This window comes from Eptatretus burgeri, chromosome 4, assembly GCF_056783735.1.
Source record: "Eptatretus burgeri isolate ZD-2024b chromosome 4, Ebu_testis_v1, whole genome shotgun sequence".
NCBI classification, from domain to species: domain Eukaryota; kingdom Metazoa; phylum Chordata; class Myxini; order Myxiniformes; family Myxinidae; genus Eptatretus; species Eptatretus burgeri.
Genome location: NC_140964.1, coordinates 65,488,818 through 65,516,417, shown reverse-complemented (window position 1 = coordinate 65,516,417; position 27,600 = coordinate 65,488,818). Strand labels below are relative to the sequence as shown.

The following is a 27,600-nucleotide window of genomic DNA, read 5'->3' as shown; positions in this document are numbered from 1 at the left end:
AGAGCACCACTGATGCAATGTTTGCTTTGAGAATGTTGATGGAGAAGTATAGGGAAGGCCAGAAGGAGTTACATTGTGTGTTTGTGGATTTAGAGAAAGCTTATGATAGGGTGCCAAGAGAGGAGTTGTGGCATTGTATGAGGAAGTCGGGAGTGGTGGAGAAGTATGTGAGGATGGTGCAGGATATGTATGAGGACAGTGTGACAGCGGTGAGGTGTGTGGTAGGAATGACAGACCGGTTTAAGGTTAAAGTGGGATTGCACCAAGGATCGACTCTGAGCCCTTTCCTGTTTGCAATGGTGATGGACAGGTTGACGGACGAGATCAGACTGGAGTCTCCATGGACTATGATGTTCGCGGATGACATCATGATCTGTAGGGAGAGTAGGGAGCAGGCTGAAGCGAGCCTTGAGAGGTGGAGGTACGCACTGGAGAGAAGGGGAATGATAGTCAGTCGGAGTAAGACGGAGTACATGTGCGTAAATGAGAGGGAGGGTGGTGGTATGGTGCGGTTGCAAGGAGTTGAGGTGGGGAAGGTGGATTGGTTTAAATACTTGGGATCAACTGTCCAAAGTAACGGAGAGTGTGGGAGAGAAGTGAAAAAGAGAGTGCAGGCAGGATGGAGTGGGTGGAGAAGAGTTGCAGGAGTGATTTATGACAGAAGGGTAGCTGCAAGAGTGAAGGGGAAAGTATACAAGACGGTAGTGAGACCAGCTATGTTGTATGGTTTGGAGGTGGTGGCACTAACAATAAGACAGGAAGCGGAGCTGGAGGTGGCAGAGTTAAAGATGCTGCGATTCTCATTGGGAGTGACGAGGATGGACAGGATAAGAAATGAGTATATTAGAGGGACAGCGCAGGTAGGACGGTTTGGAGACAAAGTCAGAGAGGCGAGATTGAGATGGTTTGGACATGTGCACAGGAGGGAAACGGAGTATATCGGGAGAAGGATGTTGAAGATGGAGCCGCCAGGCAGGAGGAGAAGAGGAAGACCAAAGAAGAGGTTCATGGATGTGGTGAGGGCAGACATGCGGGTGGTTGGAGTGTCAATGGAAGATGTGGAGGATAGAGCGAAATGGAAACGGTTGATCCGCTGTGGCGACCCCTAACGGGAGCAAGCCGAAAGAGGAAGAAGAAGATATATATATATATATATATATATATATATATATATATATATATATATATATATATATATATATATATATATATATATATATATACATATATATCCTGGTGTTGGCGCAGTAGTTGGGGCAGCGGCTTGGGATCCAAAAGGTTCGAGTTCAAGCCCAGTTGGACCACTGAATTAATACACCAGGAGGTTGACTCAGCCTGTCATCCTTCTGAGGTCGGCGAAATGAGTACTAGTGTACTGGGCCCGGTGTATGCCCCGGTTAGAATAGGTGTACCATATCCCTGTGTCATAAGAGGCGACCAGGGTTGCGTCAAGAAGGGCATCCGGAGTAAAACCTGTGCCAAATCACTATGCGGATCATAACGGATGATCCGCCGTGGCGACCCCTAACGGGAGCAGCCCAAAGAAGAAGAAGAAGATATATATATATATATATATATATATATATATATATATATATATATATATATATATATATATATATATATATATATATATATATATATATATATACATATATATATGGAGACTGGAGTCTCCATGGACTATGATGTTCGCGGATGACATCATGATCTGCAGAGAGAGTAGGGAGCAGGCTGAGGCTGAGGCGAGCCTCGAGAGGTGGAGGTACGCACTGGAGAGAACGGGAATGATAATCAGTAGGAGTAAGATGGAGTACATGTGCGTAAATGAGAGGGAGGGTGGTGGTATGGTGCGGATGCAAGGAGTTGAGGTGGGGAAGGTGGATTGGTTTAAATACTTGGGATCAACTGTCCAAAGTAACGGAGAGTGTGGGAGAGAAGTGAAAAAGAGAGTGCAGGCAGGATGGAGTGGGTGGAGAAGAGTTGCAGGAGTGATTTATGACAGAAGGGTAGCTGCAAGAGTGAAGGGGAAAGTATACAAGACGGTAGTGAGACCAGCTATGTTGTATGGTTTGGAGGTGGTGGCACTAACAATAAGACAGGAAGCGGAGCTGGAGGTGGCAGAGTTAAAGATGCTGCGATTCTCATTGGGAGTGACGAGGATGGACAGGATAAGAAATGAGTATATTAGAGGGACAGCGCAGGTAGGACGGTTTGGAGACAAAGTCAGAGAGGCGAGATTGAGATGGTTTGGACATGTGCACAGGAGGGAAACGGAGTATATCGGGAGAAGGATGTTGAAGATGGAGCCGCCAGGCAGGAGGAGAAGAGGAAGACCAAAGAAGAGGTTCATGGATGTGGTGAGGGCAGACATGCGGGTGGTTGGAGTGTCAATGGAAGATGTGGAGGATAGAGCGAAATGGAAACGGTTGATCCGCTGTGGCGACCCCTAACGGGAGCAAGCCGAAAGAGGAAGAAGAAGATATATATATATATATATATATATATATATATATATATATATATATATATATATATATATATATATATATATATATATATATATATATATATATATATATCCTGGTGTTGGCGCAGTAGTTGGGGCAGCGGCTTGGGATCCAAAAGGTTCGAGTTCAAGCCCAGTTGGACCACTGAATTAATACACCAGGAGGTTGACTCAGCCTGTCATCCTTCTGAGGTCGGCGAAATGAGTACTAGTGTACTGGGCCCGGTGTATGCCCCGGTTAGAATAGGTGTACCATATCCCTGTGTCATAAGAGGCGACCAGGGTTGCGTCAAGAAGGGCATCCGGAGTAAAACCTGTGCCAAATCACTATGCGGATCATAACGGATGATCCGCCGTGGCGACCCCTAACGGGAGCAGCCCAAAGAAGAAGAAGAAGATATATATATATATATATATATATATATATATATATATATATATATATATATATATATATATATATATATATATACATATATATATGGAGACTGGAGTCTCCATGGACTATGATGTTCGCGGATGACATCATGATCTGCAGAGAGAGTAGGGAGCAGGCTGAGGCTGAGGCGAGCCTCGAGAGGTGGAGGTACGCACTGGAGAGAACGGGAATGATAATCAGTAGGAGTAAGATGGAGTACATGTGCGTAAATGAGAGGGAGGGTGGTGGTATGGTGCGGATGCAAGGAGTTGAGGTGGGGAAGGTGAATGGGTTTAAATACTTGGGATCAACTGTCCAAAGTAATGGAGAGTGTGGGAGAGAAGTGAAAAAAGAGAGTGCAGGCAGGATGGAGTGGTTGGAGAAGAGTTGCAGGAGTGATTTGTGACAGAAGGGTAGCTGCAAGAGTGAAAGGGAAAGTATATAAGACGATAGTGAGACCAGCTATGTTGTATGGATTGGAGGCGGTGGCACTAACAATAAGACAGGAAGCGGAGCTGGAGGTGGCAGAGTTAAATATGCTGCGATTCTCGTTGGGAGTGACGAGGATGGACAGGATAAGGAATGAGTATATTAGAGGGACAGCGCAGGTAGGACGGTTTGGAGACAAAGTGAGAGAGGCGAGATTGAGATGGTTTGGACATGTGCACAGGAGGGAAGTGGAGTATATCGGGAGAAGGATGCTGAGGATGGAGTCGCCAGGCAGGAGGAGAAGTGGAAGGCCAAACAAGAGGTTCATGGATGTGGTGAGGGCGGACATGCTGGCGGTTGGAGTGTCAATGGAAGATGTGGAGGATAGAGCGAAATGGAGACGGTTGATCTGCTGTGCTGATCCCTAACAGGAGCAGCCGAAAGAAGAATATATATATATATATATATATATATATATATATATATATATATATATATATATATATATATATATATATATATACATACACATATATATATATATATATATATATATATATATATATATATATATATATATACACACATATACATATATATGAATTGTTTGTTGTTTTTTTATATTCTTTTTTCAATTATTTCATTTTTCCATTTAATTTTTTATGATTATGGTTCCCACAGGAATGCATTAAGTGTTCAAGTTACTGAGATGGTTGACATGGCAACACAATTCAGCCAATCACAGCGGTGATCTCATGAGGTTGAGATAAAGTCATGAGCAATAGATGTCCACAATATGAAAGCTCGATGTTCAACAGTTTTTGAAATATCGTGCACACAAAGTACATGGACGGATGATTGTTCAGTTGCACGGAGCTCATTTTAATGTCCACCCCCTCTCTGAGCTTATCAGAGCAGAGGGGGACAAAAAGGTTTTTTTTTTATGAAGGAAAAATTTTAAGTGCTGTCAATTGCCTTTTACATTAAACCCTCAAATATTTCCGGGGTTCCAGGAAAATGCCACAAAAGTTAAAACCGATGGGAAAAGGGGAGTTTTGTTCCTGGGCTTCGAGAAAAATAAAGGGTTAGGTGGGTGGCATCCAGAAATAAACACATCACAATTGAAACGAGACGGGCAATTGGAAGAGACCGGGCAATTGGAAGAGACCGTACCTCCGCCAAGTAATTCCTGATCCAGGAGAACATATCGGGCCAAATAACTTTTTGAAATATCATGCCATATTATCGTTTTTTGAGCCTCCATCTCAATGGTGAAAAATCACTTTCAAAATTAAACAATTCTCATGTCCAGATCCAGATTTGGATCTTGAACAAGATCGAACCAATTTGTCAGGGTCGCACACCCAAATTGTCCACCAAGTTTTGTCCGAATCCGTCCACAACTTTTTGAGATGTCCTGCACAAAGACAGCCAAACAGACAGATGGGGGTGAAAACATAACCCCCTTCACCTTCGGTCGCGGAGGTAACAAACATGTAAAATAAACATAAAGCATGTTAACATTAAAATAAACGTATCAATATAATAAAAACAGAATGAAATAAACACAAACACAAAACTTTTACCTTTAAATTTATTGCAAAACAGCGACGGCCCAATTATCTTGTTACCCCAGGGCACAGCTGCCAGCTAATCCCTCACACGCATGACACGCCCAGTCAACGAAGAAGTGGGCACGACGAGCTGAGTACATTTCTCAATGGGTATTTATTAACAACAATGGGGGGAATTGGGGGAGCACGCAAGAGGCAGAACTAAACCGACTAAAAGAAATGCAAGGTGAACATTTATACAGGCACTTAAACAGTTTCACTACTTATTGGATGGGGCCCACGAACACACGTACGCACACACACCCGAGAAAAGTTGTGGCTGGAGCCTTTATTCGGTCTTCAGCTCAGAGAATGGTGGAGTTGAGAGCCAGGGTCTACCTCGGACCTTTCCGCCTCGTGCGGTCTTCGAGGACCAGTTCCTCGGGGCCGAACTGGACCCCTTGCACGATTCGGAGGATCCAAGCTTGCAGCGCCGGCAGGGCGCAGGCTGGCGGGAGAAGACCCTCCGTCCGCAGACGCGTTTCCGAACTCGTGCGTGACCAGGACGGCCGAAGAACAATGCGCAGAACACGCTATTTTTATCTCCCCCGCTTCGAGAGGAAGAGGGCGCCTCCTCGCAACTCCGCCCTCTCCCGTCGCAGGCCCGGATTGGCTGAGTCGCGATCACCCCACCCGCCCCACGCCGATTGGTCGAGGGCCACCGCGTGGATCTTCCCCGAACTCCGTCTTCTCCACACCGGACGACCTTCTGCACATGCGCCCTCGTCATTCCTCCCATTCGCCAAAACTGGCGGCAAAGCCTCCAATTGGCCAGGTGGCGTGGTGACATCACTTGGACCCGCCCCTGGCACAGGAAGCTGAGCAACATGTCTCTGCAGGGCTCCACCACCCCTGACGTCGGCCAGGGCGAGGTGAAGGAAGTGAGGTGAAGGAAGTGAGGCGAGGGCGATGAGGTGTGGTCGACGACGACGTCGGCGGTGCAGTCGGTGGTGTAAAAATAACGGAAAGAAAACCTGACTATTAAAACAACTTCACAGTGCAGAAACATTAAATTACCCATTAGACTAGGGTCGGGACCCTAACTGGCAACATGTACTGACCGATATAACTGAGCTCAAGGACCTGAATGTTGAGTGCGATAACTTTCCAAATCCGCAACACCGCCTTTGGAATAAACTCCCTCACTCTGATCAATCCCATTCTTCCCTCCAGGCCTTCAAAACATATGTTTACCACCACCTCTTATCGTACCCCCATCCAAATCCTCAATCTTTTCTACCCCCGTTAATCCACCCCCAACCCACCCTCCTTTAAATTCCCTGCTTTTATTCCTGAAAGTCGCTGAAATATCCGTCTTGCGTGCCACATGTTCCCCACCCCATCCCTCTTTCACAGATCTCCTAATGTCTCTGTTCCCCACTGTTTTGTCCTTCCCACTCCCGCCCCTCTTGTCTCTTACTCCCCTTGCTGTACATTGTTCGCTCTCATATGAGCCTCGACAAGGTATACCAAAAAAATGTTACGAGATGGCATCCTCTTCCAAAATAATCCCATCTCTTCGGCGTTAAAAACGTGCTCTGGCGTAAATGTTTTTGCCTTGATTAGTTCCACTTGTACGGGCCCGTAGGTGAGTGCCCGTAGGTGAGTGCCAGTATGTGCAGCCCTCTCTCGCCCCCTCTCTCTCACCCCCCACTCTCATCCCCCCTCTCTCATCCCCCCTCTCTCGCCCCCCACTCTCATCCCCCCTCTCTCTCGCCCCTCTCTCTCACCACCCACTCTCATCCCCCCTCTCTCGCCCCCACTCTCATCCCCCCTCTCTCGCCCCCTCTCTCTCACCCCCCTCTCTCTCGCCCCTCTCTCTCCCCCTAGTCTCGCCCTTCCTCTCTCCCCCTCCTCTCTCGCCCCTCTCTCTCATCCCCCCCTCTCCCGTCCCCCTCTCTCACAGATATTGGTCGACAGATAAATGGCCGTAACTTGGGAAATGCTCGTCCAATTAATATCAAACCTCGAAAAGGCACATCCGCAGGACCCAGCAATATTCCTAGCACGTTTCAATCAGATCGGACCGTCAATCGTGCAAAAAAATAATAAAATAAAAATAAAAATAAACATTAATTGTGACGTCATTCGTGACGTCATAGCACCGTGTCTTGTCATTGGTCGACAGATAAATGGCCGTAACTTGAGAACCGTTCGTCCAATCGATATCAAACCTCGAAAAGGCACATCCAGGGGTCTCCGGCAATATTCCTGGTATGGCAAGTTTCAATGAGATCGGACCGGCGGTCGTCGAGAAACGGCGGTCGCAGAAAACAGACAGGAAAACAGGCAGACAAACAGACAGACACACACATACAGATTGCTGGAATTATAGATAGACTAGTACGGGCCCGTAGGTGCAGCCTCTCTCTCTCTCTCAAACCTCGAAAAGGCACATCGGCGGGTCCCCAGCAATATTCCTGGAAAGTTTCAATCGTGCAAAAGAAATAATGAAAAATAAATAAATAAATAAGCATTAATTGTGATGTCATTCGTGATGTCATAGCACCGTGTCTTGTCATTGGTCGACAGATAAATGGCCGTAACTTGGGAACCCACCGTCCGATCAATATCAAACCTCGAAAAGGCACATCCGCGGGTCCCCGGCAATATTCCTGGCAAGTTTCAATGAGATCGGACCGGCGGTCGTCGAGAAACGGCGGTCACAGACAAACAGACAGACACACACAAAGAGATTGCTGGAATTATAGATAGATGAGCTGCGGTGGATAGTTTTTCACACATCATGTTCTGCCGATGGTTGAATTGGAGCCTTTGGCCCTGGGTGCTGCATGAAAACGTGAGTAAACCCACAATGATTTCTCCCATTTCACCACGTTTGACTCACGTTCACCGCATTGTTGATTCAATGATCCCATAATGGCAGCCCACAGATTTCACCTCTTGTCAACGTATCTAACAACTCGATTTTTCCACAATGTCATAACCTTTCTCTGCCTTTTGGCACAATTAATTGAGTCCATCGTTTTACGTTTGGGCACCATTATTAACTGTTGTGTGGCTACCAGGTCTTGGAGATCTTGTATTCCAAGATTTCCGTACGTCATTTCCTGTTCGATGACGATTCATTATTAACCTGGGGTTCATTCCATATGCTGGTCTGATTTTTACAATTAATGGTGCGCAAGAATCAAAAGGCTTGGAATGAGAGGTAATCGTACATGTGGACGATAACAATGACTCATCAAAGCTCAAAAGCCACGATTGGCTGAAATGAAACGGTGAAAACTAAATCTGAATGTAATAGGTTTTCTGCTGTGGAAGCAGATTCCTGCTACCTCAAGACAGTAAACAGTAAGTGAACATGCAAGCCGTTTATTCAGTAAAATAAGACACTCCTGTATACAGGAGGAAGGCCCAGCCTGGTGCATCGTTGCAGGCTGAAGACTCAACTCGACATTGAATATTGTGACGTTCACGGGACTTGAAACAGTCTCACCAACGTAAGATGAGCCGAACCGATGGAGGCGGTTTATTTTTTTTATCATCCAAGGGTGGCGGTTTTTATGGCTCTATAGCAAACGGGACGAGGAAGGTGGCACGAGTCACTTTTTACTGAGTAAATAGTGTTTATTTATACTCAAGAGCGATAAGAAAGCTCGGCAAGAGGAGGGATCCGTGGGCGATTCGATGAAGGGTGCTGTAGATTCGGGCGTGGGGGAAAACACAAACAATTTCAATGGATACACAACAAAATGTAAAGAGTCAAATAAATCGGTACACGAATCTCAAACCTTCCAAGGCGCCAGGTACACACACAACGTAGCGAGTTCGTCAGGCTTGCCCGTGGTGTCGATGCAAAAGTCATTGGATGTGGGTGCCGGACGAGCTGGCATTGCGCCTGTCAGGGGCAGGAGACACGGTGGTGCAGATGTTCCGTGAAACCTTCCGCGCACAATTGTATTTCTTGGCCTGTGAGCTCCAACCAGCCACTGTGGTGTTCTTGGTGGTGTCGACCTCCTGTGGTGTGGGCCCAAAACTGCTCACAGCCGCCAGGGAACCCAGTTCATGTGCCAAGAACGAGCAGGAGAGGGAGGCAGGTCTGCCACCGTCCGGTCCCGTACTCAGAGCCAGCGGAACACGAGAGCCAAACAAGGCGAGGCACGAGGCACAGCAAGGGCACGAGGCACGACGAATGAGGAACGAGCAAGCGCAAGAGAGAGAGAGGGAGAGAGAGAGCGCCGAGAGAAGAGAGCTGAGACGAGAGGGGGCTGAACAAACTCCGCCAGCTATTTTTATATCTCTCTTCCAATCAGATCGCTTCATGCTCACGAGTCCTTGGAACTTCCAACGGAGCCCCTCATTGGTCCTCCATCTGCGGCCTTCCGCCAATGGTCAAGGGGTGGAGCCATTCGCAGATATATCTCCCCCCTTTCTCTCAATCCCCCAATCAGGCCGCCCCATGCTCCAGGGTCTTTGTAACTTCAAACGGAGCACCTCATTGGTCCTCCGTCTGCGGCCCTCCGCCAATGGTCATCAAGGGGCGGAGCCATCCGCAGCACCGTTCTGTCACGTCACGGCAAGCCTATAGGATATACTAAAAGGGATTACGCATCAACACTTACCCTAACCAGTCTCCCTATCTAATTACGTGACAATTATCATTTCCACCTTAAAGAAATGGACATTTACGAGACAATAGTCCGTGAGCAAGACAAAAATTCAGTATCAAATTTGGGGCAAAGGGAGACCTTACTTTTTTGGTGAGAAATAACCTATATTTCACGAAAATGTTTGCTGGTCCATCATCCATGTTCGTTTTTAGGCGTTATCCGCTAGGGGGCGCTCTTTGAGGGTCAAACTAACCGATTTTTTTTCTTTGCAGGTTTGCGAAGTAAAATCTATATATTATCTAACTGTCAAGATCAATTTGTGTTTTGATGACAATAATATGGTGTAATTACGTTATATACTGTATATGTAATTTATTTAATGATAATGAACTTCAAATCTTCAAATGATAATGAACTTGAACTTTTTCAATCTTCAAACGCGTTTTTCTCCAATATCTTTAAAATCAACGAGACCGACTTTGCAGAAGTTCGACTGGAGCCCATACAAGTCGGCATTTTCTCGATTTGCAAACTGAAATGGGAAGAGGCAAGTCTGTGCCAAATAAAAGTGCCGTTGATTGCAGTCAGCATCGAAAATGTCACACCTACATCATAATATGTTAAAGCATACTGCTGCTGCCCAATATTATTATTATTATTATTTATTGACCACCATCGCATACAGAGGGTAAAACATGAAAGTATACACATCTTAGATATATAGTAGTAGTCCATTAATATAAACTGAATTTAGTAGTGTTCATGGAGTGGTATGCTATAAGTCGAGATGGAAAATTTTACTTTTGTTAAGAATCAATAGTCATAAATCTGTTTAAGAACTTTGTGGCAAAATTTTGTAACAGAAGACGGATCGCTGTTCATTATAGTTGTAACGGAAGAGCTATCATGGACTGCATGATTAGTCAGGAGATTTTCGTCTCGAATAACTTCAAATGATTTTATCAATGAGATGCTTTCTGTAGAGCACAAGGTCCAGTCTAATTGCGAGATCCATATCTTACGTCGTCGAAATGTCATCCCGCCATCACAGTGAAGATTGTTATTATTAAAGTGGTTTATAGGCTGAACGTTCAGCTCTTTGCACAAATCGAAAATAATTTGACCATGTTGGTTTGATCTAGTGTCTGGGTTTCTTATGTAATAACCGTTTTGCGAGTTAAAACGTTCGAGGTTTGGTATTCGTGCATTAAGGTCGCCCATAATAAATACCTTTTCTTCATTAATGCATTTTTCATGTATGGTAGCAAAAACATTGAGTTGAAAGTATGGGGAATCCAACGGGGGGGATGTAACAGACCCCAAATATATGATTCAGAACGCACGTCAGACTGAACCAGACTTGATCTTTCTCTTTTTTGACACTGTAGACTTGTGGCCACAAGTACCCCGAAAATACAATGTTCACTACTACGTTTAATTGGTAATTACATACAACATAGTGGGAGGCAATGATAACAGCTGTCTGATTCTGAACTTTGCACTTATTCTTCCCCACTGTCAGATTCTTCCTCTGAAGTATAGCCATCGGTAAGGTTGTCCTCTATGTCGTTTGTCATATTGGTACAGTCTTTCAGCCTACACTCGTCTGTGCACTTCAAGCCATTGACCATACATTCGCAGGTTGGGAGTTCACAAACACGGCGGCATTTGCATGACATGAACTCTAGTACTACTTGTGGTGCAGGTGGACCACTCATCCACAGAACATCCAGATTGCCGTCGTCTACAACGACTCAGCCATACCCAGGCTCAGGAGCTGGCACATCAGGATTGGCCTCCAAGCTCCATCGCCAGACTGCACACTGATAGTTTGCTCGATGTGCATGTTGTTCCAGGCAGTCCTTGCATGGAGGTAGTTGTCCAGACTCGACTCCCCCCTTCTTCGCTCGCCACATGCTGAACCTCAGGGCATTCACGCCCGTCTCGGGAGTCCTGGCTGCATATAGGCGACAGGTGAATGACTCCAGTGCCGACAACATGTCAATTGTGAGGGACCAGTTTTCGCCTAGAGCTGCGAAAGTATCGCGGAACACCTTTTCCTTGCACATCAGCTTGAAGCCTTTGATTTTGCCGACACCATAAAAGGCACTGACGGTATCACATCCAGTATATGCATGTAGACCAGGCAAGGCCAGACAAACTTCCTCCCCAATCATTTCTTCCATTTTGTCAATGCTAAGTATCCTGTTCCTGCCCTTTGCAGCGACGCGCATGTATAGCCTGCACGGTATCCTCCTGCAGAATGCCAGACACAAGATCAAGACATCAGTGTCTTCTGACACTATGACGACTGACTTGAATTTGGATTTCCCGGCATGAGCTGCATGCAACAATAGCCGCGTATCAGCTTCTTCCTGGTTTGAAGCAAGTTGCTGAACATCCAATGTGACTACATCCTTTGTAATCCTGAAGCACTTGCTACCATATGTCACGAACAGCTCCTTCCCACCAAGTTTGTTCTGTTTATTCTGCCAGTCCCGAGCAAAGAAGTGGGTAAGGTTTTCCTTGCTAGCAGAACATGCCAACAAATGCCTCCAGTTCTTTATTCTATGTGTTGGGATGATAACCGAAAACAGGACTCCTTGAGATGAACCATGCTTTACTCGTTCTGCATTCTTGATTGAGAAATCCCGATAGACATCGAAGACTATGTCTATGTGTTTGCTGCCTGGGTAGGTCTGCAAGACAGTTTGGAACAGCTCCTCGGAAACTTCTGCAAATGTTCGGTTGTCACCACTCATCTTATGGACCAGGGCCATGCCGTCAATGATAGAAGCACTTGGTAACGCAACGTCATTTGCAGGAGAGATATCCATATATATATATATATATATATATATATATATATATATATATTGTTGCGGATTCACGCCCGCCGGCGTGCGAACGGCCACGTAACTCGAATCGCGGCACGTCGCCCACCGGACGGACAATCCCGTCATGACCCTCTCGGACTAACGCCGGGAACCAGTCACGGGTGGACCTTTCGGCCTCACCACGATCGTGCCAATCGGCCCCCCGCGTGGGATAGGGTTGCTCGCCAAATTCGACCTACCTAAGTACCCACACGGAGGGTAGACCGGGCGATCGCACCTCGCCGCAGGTCGACTTCGGACACGGGCCACTTTAAGCGACCCGTTCCGTACTATCGGGATAACCGAGCGGTGTTATCGTCGGCCTCGACGGTTCGATTAATTATCGGGCGTATTCAGCCCATTACCAACCCTTTACGTGAAGTAAGATGGAGATTCAATGAAAGAAAAGACGAAGCGAAACGGGAAAACAGTTCAACATAATTCACATTTATTTCGCGATGGCACACGGAAAGCACACATATACAATTACACCAAAAGCAAATGTAAAAGGAGAAGAAACACACAATATTACACAAAAAGCAAATATAAAAGAAGAAGACAATGCAGAGCTATCTGACTACCGAGCACACGGCAACACTTATACAATTTTACTTCACAGACGGCGCCGACAACACATATACCCAAAGCAAAAGAAAAGGACCACCCTCAAGGATGAGGCGGGCCTGGGGCCGAGACCGCGTCGGGCCTACCCGTCTGATGATGAGACGCAAAGTGGCGGTGGCGCCCCAACTCCGCGGGCCTCGCGGACAGTGTCTGGTAGGGGGTGGGAAAGGGGCCCCCTTGTCGCACTATCTCAGCGCGGGGGGAAACAGGAGGGGGTTGTTGATGCTCGGGGGAAAGGAGGATATCTCCCTGTCTCGGGTCCCGCGACGAGCGTCTCCACCACGACCTTGGTCGCGCCGCCGGCCTCTCCCTCCGCAGCTCCCCGACTCCGACGCGAGCACCCCCTCAACCGCCTTCGCCTCTCCACAGCTTCGTCCGATCGCCCTCTCCGTCTCCTCTCTTGACTCGTCCCAACTCTTCACTGGCTCCGCAAACTCCCAACTGCGAACTGCTGGCTTCTCCCCTCCGAACCGAACTGTTTGGCGAGCGCGGCCGTTTATATCCCCCGTGGCTTCGCTCCCCCACCTTTGACCCTTTACCTCCAACCCTTCACCTCTAACTGGCTCCCCATTGGACCGAGGAAAAGTGGGCGTGAATGCTTTTTGATCCATGAATTTGCATATAGCGACCTCACTCCAACGCCCTGGAGGCGGGGCCAAATCGCCCCACGCTCTCCGATAGGACGGAACAGAAGTGGGCGTGAGTCGTTTTTGATCCGTTTTTCTCGGAAAGTCTGTGATGTTTCTGAACACGCTGCTCGGTGCGCGCCCTGCACGAGTCCAGTATCGGTGCCCACAAGTGGCGCAAGAATGGTGGTGATGCGATGGTGGCGAATTGTGACGGTAAAGGTCGTGGCTGTTGTTGTGAAGCGGCGTTGTGGTTGGTGGTTGTTGTTGTGAAGCGGCGTTGTGGTTGGTGGTTGTTGTTGTGAAGCGGCGTTGTGGTTGGTGGTTGTTGTTGTGAAGCGGCGTTGTGGTTGGTGGTTGTTGTGTGATGGCTGTTGAGACGTGGTTGGTGGTGGTAGTAATGGCGGCTGGTCCAAAATAAAGATAGTAAAAGAAAAACGGCTATCTAGAGGGGTCGCAGCCCGCATGAATGACATTTATTCCCTCTAAACAACGGGTTTGGGCCAAACTACACATATACTTACAGAGATATCTCACCTAAGGGACCTGAATGGTGGTTTGTGAATTTCGTCAACCACAACAATATATATATATATATATATATATATATATATATATATATATATATATATATATATATATATATATCAACTTACTCTCGCCAGATTCCAATTTCCGACAATATTTCTACTTACAAACTAGCAAGAATATTAGAAAGATGTATATATTTTGGTGTAAAACAAACTTGACAAAACGGATATTAGCAGTGTGCAGTGAAATAGGAGAAAATCGCATTTAAACGTTTGAAATTCAATTCAGTTGCAGTTAATTTTCACTCTAAATTTAACGATTTATCCACTTTATAATAGGAAATCACCTCAGTCGAGCATTGGATAAGATGCAGGATATGAATAGACGTAAAATACCGCGAAAAAAGGAATTGTTATTTTTACACCCTACTAGCGCCCCCTAGCGGATATCGCTAAAAAAAAATGAACCTGCATGAAGGGCCAGCAAGCGATTTCCGAAACTAAACATTTGACCTACCAAAAAAATGACATGTCGCTTTGCACCTCGTTTGTTACCGATCTCTGGAATTTGGGGGTCCAGCTCACGGACTACAAGCTATCACCACTAAATCCCTACTTCATTACATCGATATCTGGTATAACTCGAACAACGTGGCATACCTAATAAAACATCCTAATTACCCTTTGAATGCATACTCCCCCCCCCCCCACCTCAGACGTAACAATATTGTACGTATATATGCAGTTTCACCAGGGTGTGTCTTGAGAACAGATGGAACTTTGTGAACTTTAAAGTTGCAACATAGAAGGATAATTGGTCTCTTTTGGAGCTTGCTTATAGCCCCAGGAAAGAATGTGGGGGTGGGGGGGAGATATTGTGGATTCAGATGGTCATCAGATCGATAAGGTTTTGCAAGGTTGTTTACAACTTCAGTTGAATGTGTATTCTGCCCTCTCCTAGTTTTCCCAGCATACGTTTCTTAAATTCTTTTCAAAGCAATAAACTCAGCTAATTTTGCCTTTTCTACATTATTATAAATGCAATTAATAATCCCATTTATACAGTTCCCCCTTTTGTTAAAACAGAACAACTTTATGATTTGTTCTGTAAGAACAAGCCTGCGAAAAATCTAAATTTGTCGTGTCTTGCGGCAGGCTCGTTTCCACCGGGTCACCCAAACTTGCGCTCTGTGGTGGGTTAACACCCTTGCGAGTGAATGCAACCACAAAGGGGGCCCAACCTCCCCATTCCACAGAGTTGGGGCACCCAGGAGATTTTGGAAGGAAAGGAACCCTGTGCACACCGAACATATACATCCAATAGGTAATTGCCTTTTTCAATTTTACTGATCAAATTTAATTTGAGCAAGCAACTCAAATTCTTTTTTCCCTTTAGTTTTAAAGATATCTCTATTATTCCACATCTCTTCATTGCAATCATCCTGCTTTTAGTTCTTCAGCAACAATTGTTGAATTCGTTCAAAAAGGGTTTTTGTCATTCCCAAAGGCAAAAGTGTCTTTACTTTCATATTTTCCAAAAAATCCCACCACACGGTGTCTAAACTAAATTTTAAACTAGGTTCTTTGTTTGCTGGGTTTTCTGGGTCTTCAGGATCTTCAGAGATGCTCAGAGATGGTTGATCCAGGGAAACTTCATGCACACCATCGTTGTAACTGTGGTAAATTTTCACACACACACACGCACACACACACACACCGATCATTATTTTTATGCACGCTATGATGACAACAATTGCACTGAATATCATAAGCCCAACTAACAATATGTGGAATATCCATGTTCCCTATCCACCAAAACACTCCCATTAACCAAGATCCGAAACCCTCCTTCCATAAAATAGTCATGGGACTCTGCAGCTACCTTACTTTCGTGTTGTTCCACGTCATGGATATCTATCTTTCATGATGCCTGGGGTTCCATGAGATTATAAATTCGCATCCTTATATCTATCCTTGTCCCAGTAATTTGTCCCTCAATAGTTACTTGTGAGCAAACCCAACACATGCTCTTGTTCATACTTTTAACATGTTGTAAAGATATTGCTAAAAAGGTGTTGAGTGGATGTCCAGTTATCCCTTTATGTGACACTATGCCTCGTTTCAGGCGAACAGTGCCTACGTCCCCTGCATCCCGTTTCACATGGGGTGCATAATTATATGGAAGGGGAAAATAAGTGTTTGTCCCATATATGCCTTTCTCATGTAATTGGTCCTGATGTTTACCTTATTCTTCTCTGCGTACTCTATCATGACCCATTCATTGTTTCCCAAACCTTGACATACCAAACCTTCTGCTCTCCATGACATTCTCACAATGCCCTCACTGCCTGTTATCATCCACATTGTCACAATTATGCACGTGCTCATCAACAGCACTGCTATACATTTCATAAACCTCCGGTAACATTCTTCCCACTTGCGGATTTCGTTTTTTCCCTTGACAAATCCCTGTATGCTTTTTGCAATGAGATGTGTGAATCTTACCTTTGCACTTGACAACTGTGTTGGTGACCAAGAATACCTGATGTGTCCAGTCGAACGTGCCTTCAGTGCATTCCTCCACTTGAACACCTTGATGTACACCCAGTTACTGGGCTGGATGCTGTGGTGTTCCTCTGCAGCTGGTCTGGTAGCGCATGTCTGACCTGCGAGTCAAACTCTTTGACAACCTTTGTTGAGGCAGCACAAAAGTTAATCGTTGTCTTGTCCATCATGTATATGTCCATATGTTTTATAGACACTTTACCAATATTATGATCGAGGGTTGGCTTAGCGGTTAGAGTGGTGGCTTGGGATCCTGAGTCCTGAGCCCAAGTCCTGCAAACCACCGAACCAACACCAGAAGGTTGATTCAACCTGTGACTCCTCCAAGGCTGGCAAAAATGAACATCAGTGTGCTGGCAATAGGGAAACTGCATCAGCGGCACAACCATGCCCCAACCAATGATGCAACCAACAGCCAAAAAGGCAGCACATACTACGCACAGCTTCTGCAAAAAATTCGGCCACAACGACAAATCCTGGAGCGTGCCATGTTCGTAGCACCTCTTTCTACATCCCTCTTTTGCTCGTATGGCCACTTTTGTGAGCCAAACGAGCAAATAGTGAAAGCACCTTTCGGGCAACCACTTTACCCTCACGTGAGACCCAAAGTTTTGTTTCTGTGTTATAACAGTAATCTATTTTTTCTCCCACTTCGCTTTTTCAATTGCCTCAGCTGCTTCCTGTAGTGCTGCAATGACGTCAGTAGTCAGCGCCCTTTCCTAATTTTCTCTTTGACTTGCAATTTGCTATTTGTTGTGATTTTGCTTCTTGTTTTGCTGCTAAATCAGTATTTCCTTTGAGACCATATCTTTTGCTTCATAGGTGCTCAACATTTCACGATGGCCAATGGCTTCTCACAGTTCCACTATCAATTTACCATTTTTGACGAGCATACCTTGCAATGTTACATACCCTCTTATTTCCAAAGTTTCCCTCCATTGTGTGCCATAGTGGAAACATATCAGGAATCTGTGTATATTGTTATGCTTCCATCCTCGGCAAGATTGCACACTGCAATTAGCGCACATAGTGAGCCTGCACCCTGTCATTTGAAAATCTTCTCGAGGTTCCACTCAACACATACCATAGGCATGCTACCTGGGCTCTGCACAGCTGTAATTTAGTCTCTGGTACTCCATTGCCTTTGACAGCCAGTGCCCCCAAAAGGGTTAAGATGTTCCCCCTGCAATCATCCCCTGATGTCAAGCAAATCAGCAAATTATCCACATTCTGCACCAATAATGCCTATGGCAAGCACTGAAATTGCACCTCTGTCCAAACATCGACACCCATCTTTTAAATAACTTTACCATAATATCAGCTAAAAAATACAACCCAAGCTCGTTAATCTATAAATTAACAAATTATGGCACTACATGAAAATTACAACTGCACTTTCCTAACTTTCACTGATGCAAATTGGTCTATGATGTGCTCAGTCAGTTTTTTCCATTTCTTCTCTTTCGACACTCAGCAGAGCAAGATCACAGAGTCTGCCTTGAACCATGGAGACTCTCAAATATGAAAATATGTTTCAACTTTCTGAATGATCTCTCACAGCTGGCGATGGAAATTGCTATGGTTAGCATTATCTGAATAGCAATACGAAGATTGAGGAAGACGCTTTCATCTCCAAACTGAACAATAAATTTCAGAAGCTCTTCAGGTCTTAATATTTTCATGTTGGCCTGACTTGATAGCAACATTCTGCAATCCAAAATTTCTTCATATAGCTGCTGTCCATCAACATCAAAGCTTGTACAATTCACCCAAATTTTCAAACTCTTATTATGCATACAAATTTGTTGGGCAATGATGAGCAACTTCACAAACTACATGACAGTCTCGGCATAACCATTCGAATGCCAAATCTGCTCTTCAAAATTGCCCCTCAACACCAGGCAACCCTCGAACAAATTTGTGCAGCCTCTGTGCCCGGCTGAGTTGTGTATGTATTTTGTCCACAGCCACAGTTGCGAATTAACTCATTCTTCATTCAAACATGTCATGGTAACCATGGTGACCAGATACCTTGTCTCGTGGTTCCTAAAGTTGTTATGCACACGACTAGAATGACACCTTTCCTGACCACCATGCGTGATTCGAATTCCTTATAATCGCCTCACATGGAAGACACAACCTTTCTCCACCCAAATGCCAACTATCAGTGCTCAACAAACCAAACACGGGAGAAAGAGTTAAAAGTTATCCAATTTAACTCACCCTGTATCACAAGCACAATGTAATCAAATCATTGAATTTATATTCCACAGGCTGAGATGAAACAATCTGTTCCTCGGATTAATTAAATTGACTGACCCTTTTTGAGTCGTCCATATACACCTCGAATACAACTCCAAATTTTAAAAGTAGTCAGCACGAACCGACACATTCCATTTTATCCTTTCCTGAACACCATCAGGAATGCAATAGCAAACCACCTTGTTTAATCCTTGCATTGAGGTATAAACTCCAGTATTGTCACCAGTTGCCATGGTTTTGGCATGGCATCCTTACCTGCCGGCATCTACCAACACGCACACTCTTACCTTCATGTATCTGCCTGCACAAGCACATAATGAGTGACCTGTACATGCATGCTCCAACAGGTGGCGCTCTCTGCCACATCTGCACAGCTTTTACAATTTGAAATCTTTCCACTCCTTTTGTGCTCACCAGCAGACGAGGTACCACATTATCAATTTCCAATCAATTTTAGATATCATCCAACTACAAACTGCCACAACCAAACCAGCAACCATACTAGCCAGTGATGCAACCACCCATCCACATCAATATCATAATTGCCCCATTATGCTCAAAGAATTGTCATTTTTAACATGTCCATCACAGTGCACTTTGCGATCAACAGATAAAAATCGAACAATTATTTTCAGCTTCAACCCTTTTTCCCCAACAAATGTTAATTTCCTTATTTCATTCAGTTTTACAAAAAATATATTTCTTCCAAACCAGTTTCCCCAGTATTTCAAAGACGAGCAGCCCCCAAGTTATTTTCCCCCTCATCATGCAAATCTCGCACACACTTTGACAAGCAGGCAAATTAACAGTAGGGTGTTTCTTGCCTCCCACCTCACTTTATTGTTTTGCTCTCGTGTACGCGAACAGCTGTTGCCTACATTTCTTTTTAAGATGTAGATTCATTCTTTTTCCTTTTCTCGAAACCAAACTAAAACGACATATTCTTTTTAAATAGGATCTTATTATTCAACAATCTCTCTACTGCATCCAGCTTGATGACCTCACGCGTTCATGCTTGATCTGAAGGTCAATTGTCCTTGTAACCTACTTTGCATATTCACACACAGACCTTGCCTGCTTGCTTCACACTTGAGCTTCGTGCAGATTTCATTTTAATTCTCTCACGCTTGAATACAACTGCGTATGTGTTCAACACACACGTACTCACGTGCATTAAAATGTTGTATGCAAATTATTTCAGAACAATGACTCAATATAAACACCTTACATTAAATCACATTTGTTCCATACGCAATTAATCCCTTTGTTCATTCATTAGACACACTCTCTCAGCTTCCATCTGAGCTGGTTTATTATCTGCAATTATTTTTCATATCTCCATCTCCACTGTATGGATCCCTGCAGCCTTAAATATCGCATTCATTGAAGTACCTCCACTCTCTCTCTCTCTTGCTCTTGATTTTTCTCTTCCTGGATTTTCAATTCTATCTTGATGAAATCTTTGCTTTTTCTGTTCTCTGTCCACAACTTAATATCTTTTGAAGTTGTTGACCCAAAGGTCTCATTCATGCACTCGACATTCGTCTGCTCCCTTTTGATGTTTGTCCCCCCTTCGAACACTCGTCAGCGCTCCCCCTTGTTTGTTTGTTGTTTTAAATTGCTGCGAACACTTATCAGCGCTCCTTTTTCTAATTCGCTCCGAACACTCATCTGCGCTCCCCTCTAAATTGCTCCGAACACTCATCTGTGCTCCCCTCTACATTGCTCCGAACACTCGTCAGTGCTCCTTTTTCGTTTTCCACAGCGATGAAACCCTTTGGCCCCCGACTTTCGTAAACTTTGGCAATAAAGTGCCCTCGTGACTAGCCCTTCTCGCCCTCCTCACCGCCCTTCTCGACTTGGTGATAATTTTTGCACCTTTCCGCCCTCTTGACTCGGTGATACTGTTGCGAATTTGGAAGCAACATCTATAGGACCTGGCACACAACAGCCAGGCCCTATAGATCAGCTATGTCGGTAAGTATGTGTTTCAGTTAGGGTTCTGTCCTATGTTTAATGGGTGATTAATTGTACGTGCTCTGAGTTATTTTGATAGTTAGGATTTAAATTACCAACAACAACAAAGACACCTGCCCTCGCTTCCTTCCACCATCATCCACCGGCACCATTGCACGCGTGCGTGTCAGCACGTATGTGGGCTGAGTCCAGTGTGCTAGGCATTGTCTGTCAAACATTGATTCAAGGGGTCTTGAACCTGAACATGTCGAGCTCAAATCGTTCCGAATTATTTTTTCATTATCTTTTTTTTCAGGGCGAGAAATGTATCAGCGATATATTTTAATTGTAATGGGACTTTTCAGCTTCATGTCACGAAGGTCATGTTTAGCTCGGAAGTTGTAACAGTCAGAAATAACAAAATAAATGAATTATGCATGAGCAGATTTGGAAAATGTGTGAGTGCAAAATATTTCTGGGATTTTGCTTAAGTATTCAAGTAATTTATTACTTATCTTAACTATTTAAACTAGTACTTGCCGTCAAAAAAAAAAAAAAAATTCAAACCAAGAAACAACAACCACACAGGCCGTTCGATCGCTCTCACGTGCCCGTACGTGCGTGGCCCGGAAGTTCACATACCGCAGTTACGATTATTCGCAATTTAGTTTTAATGGCCAATTATTCAATTAGCGCCGACGTATTTTGCCTTTTCGCAATGTCATCGCAAGGAAAAAACACAAAGAGAAGAGAAGAGAAAAAAAATTTTTTACTTCCTGGTTCGGAGCATACCAGCTCACTCTGATGTTCCCGAAATTTATACACCGTCTAATATGAAAACGATCATAACTTGGGGCATTGTGTTTATCGATAAATGCGCATAAGAAATCGAGAAATTATTAGAATACACGAAGTCATCACTATCCGGAAGTCCGTACGTTGTAACCCGTAATGGGGACCGTGGCTGAGGTTCTCTTCCCCATCGGCCACGCCCACGCAGCAACGTGTCCTGTCATTGGTTGGTAAATAAATGGCCATAACTTTGGAAGCTCTTATCCGATTAATATCAAACCTTGAAAAGGCACATCCTCAGGTCCCCAGCAATATATCTGGCAAGTTTCAATTAGATCAGACCAGTGGTTGTCGAGAAACAGCGGTCACAGACACACACACACACACACACACACACACACACACACACACACACACACACACACACGCACGCACGCACGCACGCACACACACACACACACACACACACACACACACACACACACACACACACACACACACACACACACACACAGATTGCTGGAATTATTAACTGGATTATCACACAGATGTGCAGGGTGAGGTATTTATATCTGACACATTTGCAATCTTTCTAGCCGGAAACAGTCTTGGCATAACTAATTATTGTTTTCTTTGTTTTACAGATAAAACTTGAGAGTTTTAGTGATGGAGCACTTTAAATGTACTGAGCATTTTTTTATTTTCAATTTTTTTTGAATGCAATGAGCATGCCAATTTCACAAACAAGGTCATCAGGACATTTGAGGAACACTTTGATTTGGCAGATTTAACTCCACCAGCTTTCTTCAGATGGGGATTTCTGAAGGGCAAAGTTTCAGGAACATCCTACATTGATCGATGAATTGAAAGCAACAATCACTGCAACCATCCGCTCGATTGATCAAGAGACATTGCTAGCGGTAATGAACAATACGATGATCCGCTGTCGTGAATGCACAAATTTGAAAGGGGCCCAATTGTCTCATGTAATTTTTAAGAAATAAAGAATCAAAATTGATTTTCAACACTATGTGCCAATGTTGTCGAGAAATTTTATTTCATTTGGTTCAGAAACAAAAAACTTCTAAGGATAATAAAACCGTCAATATAAATGCCCCACGCTGCAGAATCACAGATGTATCTATTTCATACCTCTCCACCTCCACACACCCCCCACCCCCCACCCTCTCCCCACGACTGGAAATTCTCCAAATCGTACCCTGGTTGGAAGCGAAGTTGGAGGAGAACTTGCACAATAATAATATTGTCATGTCCAGGGGGTTTAATCCCTACCTGAATGGATGGCCAAACTTCCCCCTTGCAGGCTGACAGCCGAGACGCTCAGAGATTAATGCACACGCCTGGGAAGAGAGTTAAGCACTGCACCAGAACAGCAAAAATACACGGACACAAGGAAATTGAATGAACAAAATAATAATGTCAGAACAATAATAAAATATGCACAATAACAATAATTCAAATTGTAATAATGAATGGAAAACGTGAGGAAAACTAAATCTAAATGGAATTGAGGTGCCTCCACACAGACTTAAACACAGACAAGGGGGAAATGAACCAAAGAAAATTCCCTCTGTTGTCCCTGCACTTAGCTGTGTGCCAGAGATGGTCTTGAGGGAGCTTTGAATCGAAGCGCTTCAGAGACGCATTAAACAAAATGGCGCCAAGCTGCCCTCTCGCCGTGGGTAGAACGTACGTCAGGCAATTCATGAGTGGTAATTGACACCAAGGCTCAGAGACCGCCGTGCAGCTTCATTTTACGAGCGAATATGCCGACCGTTCCTCTCTTGCACCCGGTCAGGACTCAACGATTGCCCGCATGACGAGACGTTTTCTGAGGCCCCGTGATGACGCCACGAAGCACACTCTGTGAAAATCCTCATTAACGTACACACCTCACAGCTCAGCCGAACCATCAACGGCCAACGTCCTGCTCGGCGTGCGAGCCAATTCACACAGCACAAGCACGAGAATCGTGCAGCCTTCGTCGTACCGTGAACAAAAGCGAGATCCTCGATGTCCTCTGACTAACCACCACTCTCAACCGCGTACGTCCCTTGGTAACTTACTCCGCCACCTTCCGATCTAATCTGCTCCTCCCACACCCTCTTCCTCTTCATGCCTCTCACATCACGCCCATCAAACCTCCACCTCCGCGGCATGGCCTGCTCACACAAAACCCGGGAAGGCGGGGCCTTTTCCCCATCGGCACGTTTTGCTTGTTTGTTGTCATGGTTTTGGTGATAAAAACATTAGGAAAATACACAGTGGGGAAATTCCATACTGGGGGAAATTATCCTTGATCCCTAAGTAATTAGCACGGCGCTACTCCCATGTGGTGACAAGCAACACTTCAGCTCACAGTCTCCCTGCTTAATTATATCGAGGTGTCAATGACACATACACAGACCAAACAACTCCATACAATCCTATCTTTCTTATTCAATCCCTTCATCTGCCCCAGAAACATAACAATTTGTTCTCCTGCAAAGAAGTTCAATGCAGAAGGCAGCCATGAGGCCCATCAAACTTGATTTGCCCAATTTTCTCCTGAATCTAACTCCACCACGAGCCTCGACTTTCTATGCAAATCAAACAAAAAAAAAATACCCCCGAGAGGGAGTGCCAGTCATCTCTGCCAGAGGTCGAAAGCAACTCTGTGCCAGACTGGAATAGGGGCAGTTCATAAAGTGGATTCGCTCTACTTCCGGGTTTCAAAACCACCCACCCCCCCTCTGTATGCAGGCTAGTGACCACCCACCCACCCCATATGCGTCTCATATCACATCACAATACTTGAAGATTACAATGAACTGTAGATTTATCTCAAATGCATCAGTAATTATTAACGACGGTAATACAGTAATATGGAACAATTATTGACGTCTACGGATTCAATATCACGTCGAAAATGTTCCTGTGAACGGGGATATTTTTCTCCCTCGCGATAACAACAGGCTCACCTTCATCTTCTGAAACGCTTTCATGTAGTCCGACACCACTTTCATAAAGTATGTATGCAGCCGTCGTACCACCCACCCCCCTCTGTATGCAGCCCGTACGCGGGGTTTAAACCACCCACCCCCCTCTGTATGCAGCCCGTACGCGGGGTTTAAACCACCCACCCCCCTCATGCATCGCTAATCGCTTGCAAAGCTAGCAGTTCCTTATGAACCGATGTTTGTAAGCCATGACGATGCAGTCCCTAGCGGTGTAATTTACCTTTTTCTTTTAATATCACAGCACGTCATTTATGAAAATAAAAGTACAAATTGACATTCAAGACAATGTTAATGTCATAAATGAAAGTAAGTGTGCATATAAACTTGTGTTCCATTGTTTTAGTTAAATCTGACAAAAGCTTCAAATGTAGTATTTGTCTCGGAGAGTTCAGGTTCTTAATTTAATACTTTTATTTTTGTATGAACTTTATGAACGGCCCATACAGGGAATCAGAGCGAAGTTTGAAGGGCTATAAAATTGGAACGAGAGCAAATTTTAAAAAAAATGGCTTTTGTTGTTCTAGATAATAGTCCATAGTATCTGAATCACGAATAACATTTGATCTCTTTTGATAAATGAGGGAGGAGATACGATTTGAAATCGACGATTTTCGTAACTTTGACAACCTCGTGACGTTGACCTCGACCTTGGACGACCTTGAAAGTTATATCGTTGCGCATGTCTCATCGACCTCTATCCATTCCACTATTGGTTATTTGTCTCCACTCGGTTTGATTGTGGACGGACGGACGGACGTACGGACGGGCGGACGTACGGACGGGCGGACAGACTTTGAGACTGTTATTATTAGGTCATCATTCTCTACTGAGATGATAGAGATGACCTAAAAATTAATAATATCAATAAAACCTCTTTTTACCAGCACCACTGCTGCTCCCCTTTAAGTCTACTCTTCTTTTGTTTTTACACACACCTGAGCTGCTGCCCCCAACAAGGTCTCTTTCATGTTACTCCACTTTCCCCTCCACTCCATCCTCTTCAGCCTGAAATGAGAAGGCAATGACATTGTCCAGAATTTATATTGTGAAGAGATTGCCTCCTTTTTCTCAAATGTGCCATGATGAGGAATGGTGATACGCAAGACAAAAAATATGCACCACAGTTTAAAGGCTACAACCTACAAGATAACTATATGGAACCATTTTACACTAGAGCTGAGCAAAACACACATCTCTAACAGGAAACGACAAATCACAATGGAATCATTCAAAGTTTATTACCTGGTTTCGTTTGACCTGGTTAAAATTCTGCTCCTGGCTCAAACTTTCATCATATTCCGATTTTCACTTTACTTTCCACCACTTGTGTCATTTTAATTTTGAAAGCAATGCTTAGAACGCTGACTTGTCCCAATTCTCTCTTGGGATTGTTGCTTTTCCTGGTTTTAAAGAGACATTGCTCTCTTCTTTCTTTGCCACTTTTCCCTTCTTGTCTTCTTCCAATTTGTTGTCTTGAGAAAGTCCTTTTGGGAGAAATATGCACATGTTGAACACGTGTATGAGTATTACTTGCAAACATGTTCTCTCCAACAGCTGATTCACTAGAGATGAGTCGAACAGTCTACACATTGTAAGAAATCACTCTTTCCCTGTATTGGCTCATTCCTGCATGAAGCTTTTAACCCATTCTCCAGGTCATAGCTGAGAAAAGGTTAGCAGTGAGGCCATCATTGCAAAGCAACTCACTTCTCACTGGAATTTGCAACCTCAGCCTTGAGCCCGTCCCTGATCAGCTCAATTTCTCCGAGCATAGTTTGAACACTCCATCACTGTCTAAACGTGTACAAGTTATAACTCATGAATGAATGTCACAAACAATTGCAATAATTTGTGGTCAGAAAAAGTCAGTTATATTTACTTTAATTTCAGAAATACTACACATCATATTTCATTGAAAGTGAAGCCTGAGTTAGTTCTGGAATCTCTGTTGAAAAATGTAAGTGACATTGTTTGAATAGCTGGACAGTTTTGAAAATGTGCAAGGAAAGAGTATGTCTAATAATACCAACCCATGGACCATAAATCAATGAATCGAAGAACTGAAAACAGTGATTAATAGTCCATCACGGTGCAATTAAAAGCTGCAACGATGCTCTGGGCACGGAACTAATCAATTACAGATCTTTAACACTGAAACATTACATTAAGTGGCAGTTCATTGACTTATGATGTTGATAAATGGGAAGCCATGAAAGAGAGTTTGTGAAAAACAAAAAAGACGGAAGACAATGGTGATTACGCCAACGTTTATGGTGAGTTTTTAGCACCGGTGTGATGGGCAAACTGCCTTGGTTTTCACAGCGCGTAATCACCAAACTGACAACAACATAGGCCCCTGCACTCCACTCCACCACAGGGCATGGCCATGGTGGCAGGGAAAGAAGACACCAAACCAAAAGGGCAAGGAAAGTAGGTCTCATTTCTAACTCTGTCAAAAATTGGCAAGCTCAATCCAACTGCTTGTGCTGCAAGGAAGACGCCACTCAAAAATTCCTCTCATCATCGGATATGGAAAGACACACACCACATTGCTCAGCCCAGGCAAACAACTTGGCACAGCTTGGTCCCAAACACTGTTCAGCTTGCCTAACATTGCCCCCAAACAGCAGTGCTTTCACTTTTTCCTTGGTATTTTCACCACAGAATATGAACTTTCAGTTGAATATTTTGTGGAAAAACATATTGAGCTCAACATGGTTGGGGACATTAAATTGATCCATGAATAACTCACAAAAAATATTATATAATGCCAAGCATGGTGTCTGTTCATGCATTCACCTGTCTC

The 27,600-nt window shown here is 44.4% G+C and overlaps 1 long non-coding RNA gene across 1 annotated transcript in view; it reads right to left on the bottom strand.

The window, feature by feature from the left end:
- LOC147028244 (uncharacterized) overlaps nucleotides 1-10,079 on the bottom strand; it is a 21,511-nt gene extending 11,432 nt beyond the window's left edge. The window contains exon 1 of the long non-coding RNA XR_015056921.1: nucleotides 8,725-10,079. This is a non-coding gene — a long non-coding RNA (uncharacterized LOC147028244). The remainder of the gene's footprint in view (nucleotides 1-8,724) is intronic.
- Nucleotides 10,080-27,600: the final 17,521 nt, after the last annotated feature.